Source organism: Aedes albopictus, chromosome 3 (assembly GCF_035046485.1).
Source record: "Aedes albopictus strain Foshan chromosome 3, AalbF5, whole genome shotgun sequence".
Lineage (NCBI taxonomy): Eukaryota > Metazoa > Arthropoda > Insecta > Diptera > Culicidae > Aedes > Aedes albopictus.
Window position 1 is genome coordinate 86,545,583 of NC_085138.1, and position 9,350 is coordinate 86,554,932.

Sequence of the window (9,350 nt, forward strand, 5' to 3'; positions counted from 1 at the left end):
CATCACAATATCGTATCATTCGTATTTACAGTGGATTATACTGAGACATTTGATCATTTTTTTAATTCAACAAATTTCGAATGAGCGGGGTACAAGTTAAAAAATGTCTTATTAAAGAGTGATGAATACGCGGGGTTTGACAGTACATCAAATAGCAGCTTTTTTGATAATTTCTTCTTCTTCTTTATAGCTCGACGTTCGCATTGGAACTTGGCCTGCCTCTCTTCTACTTAGTGTTCTTTAGAGCACTTCCACAGTTAATAATTGAAGGGTTTTCTTTGCCCGCCATTGCATGAATTTGTTTATTGTGAGGCAAGTTCAATGATACACTATGCTCAGGAAGTCGAGAAAATGTTCCCGACCGGAACGGGAATCAAACCCGCCGTTTCCGGATTGGCGATTCATAGCCTTAACCACTAGGCCAACTGGAGACCCTTTTTGCCTTTCTCGTACACTAAGTGTACTGGAAAGGCTATATGTTCACTCCAAAAACGACTTTTTGATAGAAGGCTCGGAGGGTCAAGTCACATATACCAATCAACTCAGCTCGACGAATTGAGGTGATGTCTGTGTGTGTGTGTGTATGTGTGTGTACAAATAAACTCACATCACTTTTTGGCAGTAAACCTCAACCGATTTTAATGACCGACGGTTCATTCGACGCGGAATCTGGTCCCATTGTTTCCTATTGAAAATGGTTCGGATCGGTCCAGCCGTTCCGGAGTTATGGCCATTTACGTGTACCGAACCAGTACCCTTGGAAGGGCTCATACATAAAAATGTAACAAACACATACATGCGACACATCAAACTGCGGCATTTTGGATAACCTGATGAACAGCCAGCAAGAAAACAGTCTCAGACCATATCTAAACCGGTAGTGTTCCGGAACCGGTTCCGGGAGTCCCGCCGGAAGTGGCCAAATATAGAAGTGAACCAAGTCCATGCATGCGACACATCAAATTGCGGCATTTTGGATAACCTGATAAACAGTCAGCAAGAAAACAGTCTCAGACCTTATATGAACCTGTAGTGTTCCGGAACCGGTTCCGGGAGTCCCGCAGGAAGTGGCCAAATATAAAAGTGAACCAAATCCATGCATGCGATATATCAAAGCGCGACTTTTTTGATATCCCAATGAAAGGTTGGCGTAAAAAAAGACTCAGACCATATCTGAACCGGCAGTGTATCGGAATCGGTTCCGGATGTCCCGCTGGAAGTGGTCATATATAAAAGTGATCCAAACCCATGCATGCGGCACATCAAACTACGGCATTTTCGATAACCTGATGAGCAGTTAGCAAGAAAACAGTCTCAGACCTTATATGAACCGGTAGTGTTTCAGAACCAGTTCCGGGTGTTCCGCCGGAAGTGGCCGTATATAAAAGTTGACAAAACTCTTGCATGCGGCAAATCAAATCACGGCTTTTTCGACAACTTGATGACCGGTTATTGAGGAAGTAGGCTAAGACCACATTATGGACTGTCAGTAGTGCCGAAACTAGTTCCCTCCGAAAGCGGCTAAATATAAAATTGAACCAAACCCATGGCTTTTTTGATAAACTAATAAACTTTAGCAAGAAAATAGGCTCAGACTATTTAAGAGACCATCGGTAGTGTTTCGCAACCGATTCCGGGCCGGAAGTGACCCATGCATGTGATACCTCAAATCACGGCTTTTTAGGTAACATGATGAACAGTTGCAAGAAAATAGACGCAAGCCCTATCAGTGTGTTCCCGAGCAGAAAAGAATAACAACTGAATAACATATCAAGGTATGTATTAATATTTAATACTATCATACCTTGACATGCCCTGCATTAGGTGGTAATAAGAGGCAAAATAACAAAAACGAATACCATAATTTTGTATAAATAACACCTGGAAAATACCAAGTCTTGTTATTTGAATAATATTTGAATACCTGAAATTTCAAGCACACTACTAAGTACTGTATTTGTTATTCAAAACGTATTGGATAACAAAGTAATAACAATTCCTATTATTCGATTGTTCATTTTGGGAGTACCTCAATTTGTTATCAACCTGGTATTTAATAACAAAAGAATAACAACTGTTACTATTGAATTGTATAGTTGTTCGAGAGCTCTATTTGTTATCAGACAGGTAATCAATAACAAAAAAAAATAACAAATGTTCGTATTAAATTGCGCATTTGCTCGATAGCTCAACTTGTTATCAAGCAGGTATTTTATGGCAAAGAAATTACTCTTATTGAAACTGATAATTTCATGAATAATTTATTTTGTTATATATAGAGGCATACGCCTTCTTATATTTTTTAAAAGAAAACTTAGATAAATTGAAAGGGAAGATATTTCAAAGTATTTTTCGGTCGTTTTTCAATACAACTGTGCGGAGTTCACATTATGTTTCTAGAACCGAAACCATTATTTAGGAAACCATCAAAAATTGGGATTCTCCTAAAAAACAATAGCGTAGACTTATATCAAGACTTTGAAGTACCGTAGAAAATCGTTTAATATTGAAGAGCCAGCTGTGCACTTAATAATATTAGGTTTCGCGTCGAATACACATACCTGATAATGTATGGCCAATCATATATTATGTATTGGGTACCAGGGTTCGTACTGGAAAAACTTGTAATTAGAAGGCACGAAATGTTGCTAATTGGCAAATTGAGAGATGAAATTTGTGAAAAAAATCGCGTTCTGGTGGGATTCGAACCCACGACTCCGTATTCGCTAGACCGGCGCTTTAACCAACTAAGCCACAGAACAGGTAATGGTTCTGCGGAATAGAAAGCCAAACTGACTCCGAAGCCGCACCATGAACACTCCTATTTCACAAACTCATCTCTCTTTTCGGCTTAGATGCCAATCCACAACACACTCCTGTTTGTGCCCACTACCTACAAGTGCGAGCGAGTTATTTATATGAAGCCGAGACTTACTCTCGCACTCCGCATACATAGCCACCAGGCAGTTTGTTTTGCTGGTGTCTAATTAGTATGCGTCGAGAGCTCGGCTTCGGAGTCAGTTTGGCTTTCTATTCCGCAGAACCATTACCTGTTCTGTGGCTTAGTTGGTTAAAGCGCCGGTCTAGCGAATACGGAGTCATGGGTTCGAATCCCACCAGAACGCGATTTTTTTCACAAATTTCATCTCTCAATTTGCCAATTAGCAACATTTCGTGCCTTCTAATTACAAGTTTTTCCAGTATGTTTCAGACATACCAGCTAACCTGGTAAAATGCCAGTAAAATGGGCAATATGTATCGTTGTACCAGGGTTCGTCTATGCTCTACGAGCTTGACTGCTATTCTACCGCTGGCACGACTTTTCCCAGATATATTGTGAGAACTATTATATCGATCGCGAAAACTATCAAACAGCTGTAACTTATTGCGAGAATTATATCGATCGTTAAAACTATCAAATAGCTGTAATGCAGAACTATCAACTTTGAACGATAAAATAAGGATTCAGTGTCAGGAATAAATCTTTTAGGGAACTCGCGCAGTAAAGTCTGATAACAAATTCCGATAGTCATGTCAGGTAGGTACATAGAATTTTCAGCAGGAATAAATTGCACAGTGAATTTGTCTCAGTTTTTTAGGCCTTCACAATTCGCAACATTGATTTTGCATTAAAAGGATCTGATTTGTACCTGAGAGGCGACACTAGCTGAAATACCCATCCCAGAAAAGACAGAAAAAAATCGCAAAAACTTTTGCGGGTTCTACCGGTTTTTCTGGTTTTTCCTCGTCTTGGCAAACCAGTGCCACAACCCAACAAACCATTGAATCATGAAAAGTTAGACTCACCATTAAAATCTGAAATACCCTGCCTTCCAATCTTGGCGGGCTTACGTGAGTTCTCCTCGAGCGGGATGTTTGTCGATTCCAAACTCCAATACCAATCCAACGATGTTCTGGTGCTTAACTGCTATGTTCCACAATAGCATCGTTCCTTAAGATCTGTCTGCTGTAACGTTACAGTAACGTCGACCAGCACTTCTGAACAGATCAGCCTGAAGCCTACTTCCAGATTTTGTTATCGACATCAGGTTCTCTTTGTTGTGATGCTGCCACTACGTTATTGTCTTCATTTTCCGCTCACAGGCTTCTGTTAGCAAAAATAAAGAATAAATGTATTATATTGAAAGCTCGCAAAATTATGTAAAGCTATGATAATATTTTTATTCACTTAACAACGTAAACCGCTTATTAATGATTTTATTTATTTATTTATTTATTTACTCTACGCTTATTAATGATTACTTTGATTAAACATCGCGATCACCTAAGCAATCTTCGATTATTTCATTCGTAATAAGGCCGGAACAAATCTCATTTTCTTCTTTTGTCACTTTGGTCATTGACTCGTCAAGGGGGGACGGAAAATAACAAATGTGTTTGATGAAAAATTACCCAAACAATTAGGCAAAATCATCAAACTTATCGGATTTGTTAAGGAATTTTCTCGGTAACTCTAATTTTACCTAAAAAATTACAAATCTCTTGAATAATTTATTTGTGTTCCCCTTCAAGTTGTCTTGGAATTATTCCATGAAACATTTCAAATAACAGAAAATCATGGCTTACGCAGCGGTTTAAACTGTTTAGTGAGTCCCCTTAATGACGGAATTGGCACGCTGTATTGTACACCTTGTATTCTTTACAGCGTGTCATTCCGAAGCAGCGGAAGAAAATGAAAACAATGTTGCTATTTTGGTTTCGAACTGAAAACACAATGACATAAAATGATAACGGCAATCGCCAAAAGAAAATTGCAAACACAAGTTCTGATTTCAGATACACGCATCACAGACCTAAGGAGATGACTAAAAATTTCTTGTAGTAAATACCACTTATACTCATACTAATAGTGGAAAATGTTCCACAAAACTAGTAAGTTTAAAACTTTTAGTATAATTAATGCTCTGTTTACTTTTATTCAGAACAATAATTGAGGGGCCCAGAATCAAAAGGGTGTAAGTGATCATTTTGTAGATTTTTAACTGAGCATATCATAAAATTCTTCAGATATCAAGCTTTCAGAAACTTTTTTGAGATTGTTTCTACGATGATTGGAAAAATCACAATAAATCAGAGAAAATTGGGTAAATTTTGAAACTCCATACATTTTGTATGGGATGAAAAATTGGTCAAAAACTTTGAACTTCATTTACTCGAAAATGAGTTTTTGTCACTTACACCCCTCTGCTTCTAACCCCCTCAATTGTGATATTTACTCCAAAAAGTAGTGAACTGTGGATTATTACTTTTTATTCATACGGGCCAATCTTCTCGATAAACTCAAACAAAAATTTATTGCAAGGTTTCAAAGGTGGTAGACTCACACCCATATAGCCGCAGATGTAAAGACGTTGGTATCCAGTATGATCATACTGGGGGTGACGGGTTCGATTCCCGGTCGCTGCAGGAACTTTTCGTAAAGGAAAGTGCAAAATGGTCATTGTTAGAGGAAGCTGTCAGTAAGTAACTGTTGAAGAGTTCATAGAACAAAGCTGAGAAAAGGCTTTTTCAGTGGGGATGTTACGCCAAAAGAAGAAGACTCAGGCTCAACACATAACGCCTTCGAAAACATAATTGAATCAAATTAGCACGGGTGACTACAATTTCGAAAGAAATCCATAGTTTTATTCAATAAATTTGTTAATATATTGAAAACGTATGTTTCACCACGTTAGTTTGAAAAAAAAAGCAAACGTTTTTCTGGCGGCGGCCTTCCGATATCCAATATAGGTATCAGCATGTTTATTGAGGATTTAGCACTAAATTGGTGTCCGAATTAACTTCATTGATTTCCGCTGCCTTTCCTATGCGTTAAACATAACGTCGGAAGTAGCGCGCTGTATAGTAAAGCTGTTGCACTTGCACTATACAGTGCACTACTTCCGTCGCAGGGGGAGCACAGGGGGAGCCAAGCCAAAAAACCTTAAAAAAGCCCAAAAAAGTCGCTAAAACCCGCAAAAGTTTTGCGGGTTTTATCGACTTTTTTCGGCTTTTTTGGGGTTTTTCGGCTCGACAAAACTAGTGTCACTGCCTCCGTTCCGACATTGTGTTTAACGCACAAAAAAAAGCAGCGGAAGTCAATGAAGTTACGTCCGGCACGAATTAAATTTTAAATTTAAATTTTAAATAAATCCACAATAGATTGCACTTACCTTCATATTTTCCTGTAGCAAAAATCGCTTTATCCGCAAATTGCAGATCGGGGAGCTTGATGGCCCGACCGTAGAACTTCATTTCCTTTCCATCCTCCCTTGCACCTTTACCTGCGCCGGTTCCAGCAAGTTTCTCCTCTTCCTCGACTTTGGTTTTTTCGTCAATTTCCAGGTCTGTCTTCAGATTGGCGAGGCCAAAGTAGCCGATGTGATTATCATAGGACGACGCTGACGGGGCGCACTCGGTTTATTCAGAAGCGAAACAGCATCAGCTTCGTTTTGCGGGTCCAGCTGCATCTTGCCGAGTCCTTCAACGATGACGCTTTCCATCTCGGATTTTTCGGTGGCGGGAGACATCTTCCGATGGTTTAAAACCTTATCTTATGGTAAAAAACACCTGTAAATCTCGTAAAACTATTCCGAAACTTTTCGTCGCTTCCGTACTGTTTGTTTTTGTTGTTGAAACACGCGAAAATCAACTGACACAGCGGCGATGTTGTGGGCACACATTTGTGAACAGCCGAACAATGTGGAAAAATACAACAATAATATCTAGATTGAGTTTAAATAAGGGCGAAAGTAACATGAGAGAATTCTCTTCATCGACTCTCTCTTCTGCAAATAAATTAAAGTGACAATATGCAAATTCAATCGAACTTTTTTACACTTAAACGCTAGATTGAATCGCAACCTAGCGATTTATGACCAAAAAGTTCAACCATACTTGCATCTTGTCACTTTAATTTGAAGAAGAGAGAGTCGATGAAGAGAACTCTCTCATGTTACTTTCGCCCTTATTTAAACTCAATCTAGATATTTATGCACCGCACACATTTCGCGCTTTTACTCTCTAAAACAAAAGTACTCATTTTCAATAAACATCCATGCCGCACATAGAATGTGTAACATTCGCATTTTTTTTTTTAAATGCTCGTATGCTCACATTTTAGAAAATATCAATATTGTTCGGTATTTAAATGGTGGTTTATAAACCCAGTGAGATTGTCATATCAAAATTATTGTAAAATACATGTTCATGTGCACGAGCTAATTTAAGAATTGTAATGTAAGAATGTTTATTGAAAATAAGTGCACCACACACACCTTTTCTGTGCGTAGCCATTTAAGCGTGTACTTTGAGGCGAATCAACCAAGGGTTGAAAACCTCATTGATTGATGCACCAAGCGGTAAGAAGAAGAATTTTGACATCCAAGCGGTGTGCCGTTTACATCGTTTACATCCATCGACCAATCAGCGACGAGGGTCTAATCGACGGCACACCGCTTGGATGTCAAAACTTCTTCTTCTTTTCGCTTGGTGCATCAATCAATTAATAAGCCATTTTACGAGACGTTTCGGATCAAGGAGAATACATTTTACTAAGGTGGCGCAGATAAACATTGCATACCACTGGTTGTCTCTTCCACTCTTCTGATGTTCTTATGCAACTAAAATAGTGACGTCACTATTTCAGTTCCATAAGAACACCAGAAGAATGGAAGAGACAACCAGTGGTTTGCAATGTTTATCTGCGCCACCTTAGAGCCGATGCACACGAGCGTTAATTGACGCTGCGTGAATTCACGCTGCGTCGCCGCAGCGTTCCTGGGGGGGGGGGGGGGGGCATGCGTTGGGGTTCATTCAAATATTACGTAACGCAATGGGGGGAGGGAGGGGGTCTAGCGTAGAGTCAGTCTAGTTAGAGTCTGGCGGACTGTCACTTTCGATCGGAGCCAATCGAGCATGACGTCACGGTGTTGCATTCATCGGTGAGGACACTATGACGTCATGCTCGATTGGCTCCGGTCGAAAGTGACAGTCCGCCAGACTCTAATTATAGGGACTCTAGTCTAGCGCTGTGTTACGCTTCATACAAAATTTCCAAATCTTCCATACAAAAGTTGTTACGTGGGGGAGGGAGGGGGTCCAAAATTGTCATATTTTGCGTTACGTAATATTTGAATGAACCCTTGCGTTCTCGTGTGCATCATCCCATCTGATTCTGTGTAACTCAGGACGCACTTGCGTGGACACGCCGCCCGTGTGCATCGGCTCTTCGTAAAATGTATTCTCCTTGGTTTCGGATCAGCTGATCGCTCATTTCATCAATGAAAATTTGACAGGAGGTTGCGCCCAATCCCGTGAGTGTTAATATCAATATCAACACTGTTGTCGTTTCGTAAAATAGACTATAATGTTATCATCAAGTTCGCAAAGTATCTTCCCAGGTATAAAAAAGAAAAGGAACTAGGCGATTATGGTTTATAAGAAGGTAAATATGCAATGTAAACAGGTTTGAAATGCCAACAAACCCGTTAATCCTTTCTATGCAATCTAAAATTAGCTTTTCATTCCTCTGTTGTCAGCCGATGTTGTTAAAAACGGACAGATCTGCATCATAAGCATAGGGCACTGCATGAAATTCTCTCCTTCTCTTTCACTCTTACAGAAATTTTGTAAACAACAAGGCCAAGAAACGTCAAAATCCAATATAAAATCAAAATAATGCAGTGCCCTATTGTAAGGTATCATAAGCAAAGCATATTAAGCAAGTGCTCCTCCGTTTCGAAAATGGGTACCATTGTGTAAAATGCAAACTACCTGGTATTGAGTTTGAAGTTTATACTTGCTTATTTCAAAATTAATGAACCAAACTGTAGAGTTTCATCAAAAGTTTCAAGATATCGTCAAGATTTAAAAACACTGGACGAATGAGCGGCTTTGCTACGATTATTTCAAGGCTACTGCTATTTCAAATCTGCATGAAAATCATACTGAATCAATTTTTATTTGATATGGTTGTAATTTATTGAGGATCTGGGGCAAAAACGCTCTCTTCAAATCTAACGCCATTTGGATTTTTAACATATAACTTTTGGTGGGGTGGATGATAAATTATAACTACGTATTTCAGTTATTATTGTCAGAATTGTCGCAAAGCGGTTTTCAGTACATGTTAAAACATATGAGGAGAAGCGAGAGGAGAAGTAAAGGGATGTAAGTGACAAAAACCCACTTTCGATCAAATGAGGATTGAAGCTTTTCACCAATTTTTCATCCTATACAACATGTATGAAGTTTCAAAATCGACCCAAATTTCTTCGATTTATTGTAATTTTTCTGATGATTGCAAAAATAATCTTAAAAAAAGTTCCTGAAAGCTTGAAATCTGGAGA